The sequence below is a fragment of the Mytilus galloprovincialis genome, chromosome 12 (assembly GCF_965363235.1).
Source record: "Mytilus galloprovincialis chromosome 12, xbMytGall1.hap1.1, whole genome shotgun sequence".
NCBI classification, from domain to species: Eukaryota; Metazoa; Mollusca; class Bivalvia; order Mytilida; family Mytilidae; genus Mytilus; species Mytilus galloprovincialis.
Window position 1 is genome coordinate 26966673 of NC_134849.1, and position 10387 is coordinate 26977059.

The window sequence follows — 10387 nt, forward strand, 5'->3', positions numbered from 1 at the left end:
GAGCATTGATGACCCAAAATTCTAAGAAAAAATGGTGCCAAATACGGCTAGAGTTATCTTGGCCTGGGATAAGAAAAACCTTAGTATTTAGAATAATTTTAGAATAACTTTAATCTGATTTATCTATTTACCGCAATAAACAATTCAATATATGCATGTACAGTCAAACCTGTTTAAGAGACCACCTATATCAAGCAAAACCCTGTATTATAAGACCATTATTGTAGATCCCTCTGTAATGCATTTCATATTGATTGAACCTGTATTAAAAGACCATCTGTCTTAAGAGATTACATTTTTGCTGTCCAGCAAGTAGTGTCTTTAACCTGGTTTTACTGTATGTGATACAAAACTGTGATTTAACCTGAAGGAAAAAAAAGGAGTAACCATATCCCTTGCTGTAATATTTTATTTCATATGGAATGAACATTTTGTAAAGTAATCTGTATGTACAGCTACTGAACCATTCAAGTTTCCCGTTTTTCCGTTTTCGCTCCGTTTTTCATTCGTTCCGTTTGCGTGTTTCGTTCATTCCGTTTCCATTTCATTCATTTCGTTCATTTCGTTTGAGTTCATTCCGTGTTACATTCCGTGTTCCATTCCGTTTATACACGGCATAGAATGATATCAAGCGTGTTGATCGGTAAACGCGTGAAGCTAATCATTTCGTTTTAGAACGTTTACAGCGTGTGTGAACTATTATATCATTCTAAAGCGAAATATAATTTGGTTCGTTTCACAGTCAAATTTCGTATTTTATAATCACATCATCACATGTAATTTCTTCATCAACAAAACCGACGACCACTACAACGTCAACGACCATGATAGTTTATTCATTTTACCAAATTGTGAACATACACACTATTTCAAGTTAGGGAAGGAATTTACGTCTAACAATAATATAGTGATGGCTGTCCAGGTTACTCGTCTATCGTCAAGTGTTCGCAGTATTATTGTCAATCTGCATAAAGAAAAACTGTCGTCTGTTCAAATTCAGCGAGAATTGGAAAGAAGACACCAAACTAAAACAACTAGACAATCAATTCGTCCGTTTCTGATTCGGTAAGTTCTATTGTAGAAGTTATTCGTGGAAGGGGGAGGGGTCTGTGTTCGCACCTTAGTCATGGCATAATAATCAGCTCGTTGATTGTGGCCATTTTCAGGCAGAAACAGAAGAAGGGTCACTCATCATTAGTACAAATAGTTATGACGTCTTGATAGGCTGTTATAATTTTTTTCCTTGACGTCTTACTTTGACGAAGTAAGGCGTCTTACTTCATTACTTCAACAAGAAAGGCGTCAAGGAAAAAAATAATAATAGGCTAGCCTTTCAAGACGTACATCATTTAACTATTTGGACTAGCTCATCATATGTCATATGCATTTCCGGTATTACTAATATAAACATTTGTTACGGGGTATGTGAAGGAGGATTTTCCAGGATTGGTCAATTTTCATTTGTTGCTAGCTTTTTTTTCCTGCAGCTTTGAAACTTATGAACATAAATCAGGTAATAACTTTTATACAAAGTGCTGTACCATGTGTATCCATCACCATATTAGCAGCATATGAAAGAGCGGTGTAAATAAGGATACCTGCACGGAAGAAAATCTTTTTACCAATTTCACGAAATACAGTGAACAACTGACCTTTTCACGACTGCACGTGAAATAAAAATGGCAAAACATGTTGCACGAAGTGAACTTATCATTTTTTTTACATAAATACAGCCTTTAGTTTTCTCATTAGAATTGTTTTACATGTACATTGTCTTATCTGGGCCTTTTATAGCTGACTATGCGGTATGGGCTTTGCTCATTGTTGAAGGCTGTACAGTGACCTATAATTGTTAATGTTTGTGTCATTTTGGTCTTTTGTGGATAGTTGTCTCATTGGCAATCATACCACATCTTTTTTATGTTATCTCCTGCACCACTTAGAAAACATCATATTTTCAAATTAAACTGTCACATTAATTATATTCTATTAGTTCACAGATATTGCTAGAATTATTTGGACTAAGAATTACTGCATGGTTTCTCTCTCAATATCAGTCTTCATGCTGAACAACAGGCCTGGCAGCCCTTGCTTGTAAAGTTGCTCTCTGGCCTGTTAAAATCATAACTACCATGACTACAGGCCAACAGAATCTTAACTAAATATTTTAAAAAATTGACATGATTGAGGTCAGGGCCGGTAAATTGTAAAGTTCATGGTAAAGACTGCAATTTATAGGTGACAATTGTTGCAAGAAGGGATAAAAATGAAATGTATCTTTTTTTTCTTTATATACATACATGTATATGTGTTTTTGATTTTTTTTTACAAAATTGATTTTTTCAATAAATCAGTAAATTGCAAGATAAAAATATTTTAAAATAAAACATACATTGTATATTGAATATAATTGGGTTTTCAAAAAAAAATTTTAAAGGCAGGGTAAAGAACTTTAAAGAGTATTTTCTAAAATAAAAGTTAAACACAAAAAAATTTGAAGAAAAAGGGGGAGGGTCAACCCCACATGTGCCTGTGCATTTTCCTAAAACTTTTAAAGTTTATCAATTTTGAGTTTTAAACATCTGTTTGAAAAATGTACAATGTAATGTCATCAGTCGCCTTATCGGTATGAAATGACAGGTTTATAGCCCTACATGTACTTTACCATTTTATAACTGAGAGAAGAAGTCTTCACTTTCTTGTGCATGAATATTATATATATATTATATAGGACTGTAATTTAAACAAAACACCAATGTCAAGATCCATGCTTTCACACTATTCACATCAAATAGTCTCTAGTGAAAAACTGTTACCTGGACTAAATACATGCAGTGAAATTGTGTGCCTTAAGTTAATAGAGAATACAGGCTTTTTCCCCTGGAGAAGAATACCAATTTGAAAAAAATGGCTTAAAATTATTTCCAAAAAGACAACTTTTTCGCAAACAGTGCAGTCTCAGTAGTAATTTTGCAATAATACAAACTGAAAAACACTAGTGTATACATGTTCCATGCCTATACTTACTATATGTGCAGATTTGAGGGTCTACATGTACATTATATTTATGCATCATCACTGACAAAAAGGAGTCAGCATTGGCGGATCCAGGGGGGGGGGGGGGGGTCCAGGGGTTTGAACTCCCCCTTTACTCTGGGTTGGGAACACCCCTTTTTAAAATGGCTGGATCTGCCACTGACTGAGTCTTATTTCAAAGCAGGCTTTGACTCTTGAAGTTTCAGTCAATTCATGGTTTAATCAAAATTTCCAAATTTAATGAAAAATACACATATATTCCCATTAAAAAAGAGTAGAGGTAGTTTTGAAAAAAATCAACAATATCACATGCACTGACGTGGTCATGATGGTGGAATCAAAGTATACTTACATTTAAATACCAAGGATCAGGCCTCTATACATTATATTTTTTTCTAAATTGTCCCTTCAGACATGTCAGACAAGTTGCAACATGTGCAAGAAAATCAACTTGTCCGAAACTCTTTTATCTTACTTGTCCAAATTCATAATTGAAAATCTTACATGTTGATGATATACATCATGTACATGATACATGTATATGCAATAATAACACTAAATCATAAAATGCGCTTAGATTTTACCAAATAAAGGGATCGAGCATTTTTAATGTTATATGAACATGATGAATACCACATCAAAATTAATTTTATTATTTCAGACTAGAAGAATATTTGCAAGACTAAGTACTCTCACTCAATATTTCTATCATTGTGTCGATTATTAAATCATCATTTCTTCCTAAACAACTAGGTTCTCCTATGGACCTATTTATTCTGTAGTAGTGCTATGGGTTAAACCAGGGCTGTAAATACACCTGCATGGTCACCTTGTATATGATTAAACCTTTTAAATTTATTAATTGTGTCAAAAACAAGCTTTTTAAATACAATTTATTTTGATTTGTATCTACAATTTGAGATGTATGATCCTGAAGTACGTAAAACATTTCACTATTAAAAAATCTGCTTCTTTATTACATCTTAACTTATTATTTTAATATTTACATGTACATATGTATATCCTATCAAATAAACCCTCTTTTAATGTTTTGCTGTCATGCTTAAAAGCAAAATCAAATGGAAGCTACTTTCATTTTTTACTTTAAATTTAAAATTTTAAAATTGAGGTACATTTTGTAAAGCTTCAAATGGAGGTGCTCCAAAAATATGGAGGCTTATACTAAAAAGAGGCATTAACATTGGTTTCTTTCCCACCTTACTTATAGATTCCCCTGGTCAATTGCCAGCATCATGGCATGTTCAGAAATGAGAACTGTAACTGTGTACATGTATATTGGTGGTGGGATATGTGTACGTACAGCGCAATAAGTTTAATCCACACTGTCAAAAATTAAAATCAACAGTGCCAAAGTTTCACCTGACAAAGCTTGCAAATACAGGACAGGTCAATACAATCGGACAAACGGTAATGTCCAGCCCTGTATTTTGTGTTCAGGTAGTGCAGGTGTAATACCACCATTGATTTTCCCTATTTATAGAAGTTCCTTCATGACGAATAACTGTAACATTCTTGCTTTATGACTTTTACAGTAATATTTGGTGCATGATGATAAGGGAGCTACCATTTTATTTTGAGGGGCGGGGGGGGGGTGCTAGGATGAAATTTGAAAAAAAAATAGGCAGGACAGGAGTTTTGAGTAAAAAAAAAAAGGCAGGATGAGACACTTGCCAAAAAAAAAGTCAGTACGACAATTAAGGTAAAAAACAGTCAGGAGCAGTGTTCTGAAGATAACAGACAAAAATGGGACTTTCATTGACCATGAAACAGAAATTACACACAGTATTGCTAACTTTTTCCATCAATTGTCCCAATCTAGCTACTGCAATGACAATTGTGATATTTTGTGTGTCTCGTATAAATTCATTTTTAAAATAATGTTAATTTATTCTATCACACATCGTAGTGATCGTACAATTAAAGCATTTTCAACCTGGATAACACCGCATACGATAATTAATGTTAACACATTGCTGCAATATTAGAAACAAGTTGCTTTCTTTAAAAAAAGAAAAGCAATACATGAACCTAAGACAGCTGACTGCCGGGTCACCATAAGATTGTTGCTAAATTTGTGTTTGCTTGTGAATTGAAATAATTGACTGTGAATAGAAGAATCCAGTTGAAAGTATATACAATGTATGTACAGATTCTAGTTGAATAGTTATTTTAAAGCTGGACTATCTTATTTATTACTTGGGAATGAACATAATGTTTCCCATTATAACTCTTTGGCAAATCCTAATTTCTACTAACTGGATGATTGATGCAATTTGCACAAACCTATCGCAATATAAATTTATGCACTCAGTTTGCTTTAAAATCTAGAATTCTGAATGCATTTATTCTATCTATCATATCTTTATATTTTGTTCTCATGGTAAATGTTGTATGCGGTGAAACCTGTGGCATGCAATTGATTGGGACCTCTTATGACGAGACTTATATTGGTCTCATAATACATCTCAAATTTTAAGGATTTCCTGATTTTACTTAAATCAATTCAAACATATTATACAGGGAAACTTAGTTTTGCCGAAGAATTTCTTAATTCAGAAGTTTATGAATACCTTTACACACTTTCGAAATAACCAATTTATATACAAAGGTATGAAGGTATAAAAAGATACCAGAATTAAAACGATGTTCGCCAGACACGAGTTAAGTCTACAAGAAAAGCATCAATGAAGCTCGAATGAAAAAAGTTAAAAGGCTAAATACAGTCATGTACATTACAAAGTTAAGGAATCTATTCTTTGGGTAGACAATTCTTAGCTTTTTGAACAGGTCAAAGTTTATAATAGAACAGTGACTCAAAAAAGAAATAAAATAGAAAAATCAAGGTCAGAATACTGTTGGTAATGAAGACCGTGCTTGAAAGTCAAATGTAAAGCTCTTTCTATCGTGTGTTGTATTTAGAAATAGATAACAAAAACTAACATAAGCTTTCACGAGTGAATTTAATAGTATTGTATGCAAGTAGTATTTTAGGGCATGAAATAGTAAATAGAAAACATCTCACTGATACTCAGGAAAATCTAATAGTTGAATTCGAATGTCTAACGATCTACATCAATAAATGTTTTCACTCCAGATTCATTGACATTTTATCCAGAATGTTTGACATGTTTGAGAACGCAAAACCGATAGTGGGCTTTTGAAATGTGATCTATGCTGTGATTCTTATGAATCAAGACGTGTAGGATTCAACGGGTTTTATCAATTGACCATAAACCCACTTATTCGTGGTATGGTATCAATATTTCTGACCAATATTTAGGTCAGAAATATTGATACCATACCATGAATAAGTGGGTTTATGGTCAATTTATAAAACTAGAAATTGTAATCCTAATCGTAATTGTACGTGTATGACAGTTTCTTTTGAAGACCTTTACCTAGAATTATTTTTTTTATTGAAATACTTTTTAATCATGTTAATGACTACTAGATTTTTGTTTAAAGGAAAATAAATTATTTTTTGCTGCAATTATTATTACCATGATTAAAATTTGCCATACATCATTTTTGTACATGTAAACATACATGTAACTGTATACTACATGTATGTCTAAAATGACATGTTTTCTGTAATTGCAGTTTAATTTGATTATTTACAGGTACAAGAAAAATGGGCTCATAGGACAGAATTCAAAGAGAATTATTTCTAAGAAAAGAGTCCTTGACATTCATCGACAGGCAATAAATATTTGGTTAACAGAAAACTCTGAATTAACATCAAAAGCTCTATGTGAAAAACTGGATGATATATTTCAACTACAGGTCACTACTTCTTACATGTGTAAACTAAGAAAACAGCTTGGATGGACAACAATAAGAGTACAGTATTGCCAATTGATATCACATATAAACAAACTCAAAAGGAAGCATTGGTGTTTGAGAGCTCTTCATATGAGTGACAGTTTTTCTGATGTCATTTTTGTTGACGAGACAACTGTTGAGTTGTCATCTACTGGCAGGATACATTATTTTAAGAGAGAATCAGAAATGCAGTATATATCATCTAAGAGACCAAAGCCAAAACATTCATACAAGGTAAATTGGTTTCAAATTGTTCAATAAACAATAAGATATGCCAGTCATGGGACTTAAATTTCATATGAACTTGAAGAAGTGATTTTTATCATGAACCATAATATGTAAAGCCTTCATTATAGCATTTTTTCATGTTTATACATGTATGTTTGACTGATTTTTACATGCCTGTTTACTGAACCTAGTGATCTATCATTCCCATTATCAGATTATGGTACATTTTGTATATCTTTTGTCAGACAGTTTTCACTTTCAAGACCTCAACCTCATACATTTGTATCATGGATCAGTGAACAACGTTAAGCTTTGGTGGTCAAGTTCATATCTCAGTTATTATATAATTAAATAAGAAATAGGGTACATGCATGGAATGATTGATCTCAATGTCCCTCTGGCAGGTGTCATCTGACCTTGACCTCATGTCCATGGTTCAGTTGTTAAAGTTTGTTTTTTTATGTTTTTTCTAATATTGTATGTAATAAATCAACTATATTAACATGCTTAAGTGTTATATATATGGTACCAACAGTTTAGGAATTAGGGGCCAAAACAGGGGCAAATAACAAGGATTTTTGTAGTTTCAAGACTAAAGACACATTTGTGTAAGTGTATGGATCTCTCTGAAATGGTAAACAAAGTATTCATATCACAAAGGGAAGGCTGGGATTGAGTTTTGGAGTAACTGCCTAGAACTAGCATGAATCAGGCATTTTTTTGCATTGTATGATCTGACAATTGAGCCTTTGTTAACTGATAATTACAGTTTGTTTTTAGTATCTACAAATGTAATTATAAATGTGCTGTCTTATCACTATACTAGGTTAGGGGATTGTTGAGCATTCTGTATGTGCCTGTCCCAAGTCAGGAGCCTGTATCTCAGTGGTTTTTGCTAGTTCATGTCTGTCATATTTTTTCTGTGTAACAATTTGTTATCAATGAGGCCTTTGGCAATGTTTAGTTTTTTCAATTATTGTCAATTGAATTGTTTCATATCTTTCATGTCTGGGACTTTTGAAGCTGACCAAACATGCCAAACCATGCATACATGCAGAATGTATCTGTTCTGTGTTTTTTGTAAAGGCCATACATATGGTTGCCTATAATATCTGTAACAGACCCAGTCATGTAATGGTGTTTTTTTTTTAAATACATCAATAAATGTGACAAATTATATTGATGGTTATTTACTTGATATTTCAGGTGCATGTTTGGGGTGGAATATCCTATAGAGGAGCAACTGATATCTGCATCTTCAGTGGGATTATGGACTCTTTGGGATATCAACGTATCTTAGACCAGAACTTTCTCCCATTTACTGCTACCAGATTCTCTAATGGATATAGGTTATATCAGGTGTGTACCTGTTTTTTTTTGTGTTGTAACATAATCCTTTGTGGATATGTCATTTGTACTTGTACGTTGTAACATAGTCTTTGGAAACAAGTATTTTACAAATGTATTTATTTATATAAGTTTGAAATAATGATGATGCAGGTACTGATGAGGCTGTCTTGAAAACTAAATGTTGAGGCTGTCTTGGAAACTAAATGATGAGGCTGCCTTGAAAACTATATAACAACTGCCTTTCATACTAAAACAAAGAGTGTTGAAAGTCTTTTTAACATTTTAAATACCAGGAACAAACATTTTTACTGCCGTATGTGTTAATAGCATTATTTTATGTGTATATTTATGATTCCTTTTAGACATATTTGTGTGGCCATATCATAATGACAATAACCATGATAACCATGATATCTGACTTTTTTGTTAAAAATGTCTAAATTTCAACTTAGCTTTTTTGTGACTTATGAAAAACCGACAAATGACCCTACAAACAGCAGTGCCAGGTTGAATGTTTATTTTGTATTTAGTGATGTACTCATTGCTTTTGTGAAACATGTACAACTAACATCAAAGGTAAACAAAGGTGAACAGAACCTTATATGATACAAAGAATACAAGACAAGACTAAGTCAACTAATTTTATCAATAGTAAACTGTCAATTATAAATAATCTATGATATATACATTTCTAGATCTGTGTTAAACAAAAAATATATAATTATTTACACATAAATATCTTTTGCTACCTAAAAGTCTCAAGTCTTAATCTCTACCTATGTTTTTTTTAGGACAATGATAGTAAACATAAAAGCAAAAGTACAAAGCAATGGATGTCAAACAAGAACATGTTGGATAATGTAATGGAAACACCAGCTTCCTCACCAGATTTAAATCCAATTGAAAATCTGTGGTCATCTTTAAAACAATATCTTCAAAGTAAAGTGAAGCCAAAGACAAAAGAAACATTGATATCTGGTATCAGACAGTTTTGGGATGCTTTGACTGTAGAGCAATGTATAAAATATATAGACCACATTCATAAAGTTATACCAGTGGTAATTTTAAATGATGGTGCTCCTTCTGGATACTAAAGAGGACTTATTTACTGGATGAATTTATAGCATGTATAGATTTATGAAAAGTGCTAGAATATATTATCAATGACAATGACTTGTTTTATTATGAACAAAAAATCTTCTCCTTAAAATGTTTATAAGTTTGTCATGCCGGTAGTCGAGTTCAGTGTGTTTTTATTTCTGTTCAAGTTTACCATGTTTTTTTTGCATACAACATCATACCTGCCAACTTTCACTATTTGCAGGGAATTTCCCATATATAGACTCTCAAACGGAAATTTTTCCACAATTTTAAACAAAACAATTTTTCTACAGAAAAAAAAAGCCAAAAAACACCATTAAAATATATTAAAAGGCCCTGTTAGTTTTTTTTAGGACTGAATGAACCATCTTGCCCCTAAAACCCTCATTCACATTTTTAAAAGTTGGCAGGTTTGCAACATACATGTAATTTGAAAATGTATGTTTAATTAATGTAAGAAATAAGATAAAAGAAAGTAATAGGATTTTAGCACGCCTGAATCCTGTTGATTGATATTTTTAATTGAATGATATAAGTTTAAAAAATGAACTAGGACTTATCCCACAAGAAAATTTTCAATATTATTAATATGTTTAACTAATCATTTTTTTTAATATAATATTCAATATTCTTTTCAAAGTTATCAGATTATTCCTGAAGGAGTTATTGATCAATTTTTTACCTTAATAAAATATTAGTCTTGTTTCACGCTTGTAGAATTTTAATTTGATATTGAATCTTTATTTTTGCACTTCCAGATAAGATTTTTGAGCAACTGAAGGTAAAAACTTGAATGAGGATTTTGACAATAAAATTAAAAATATATTGT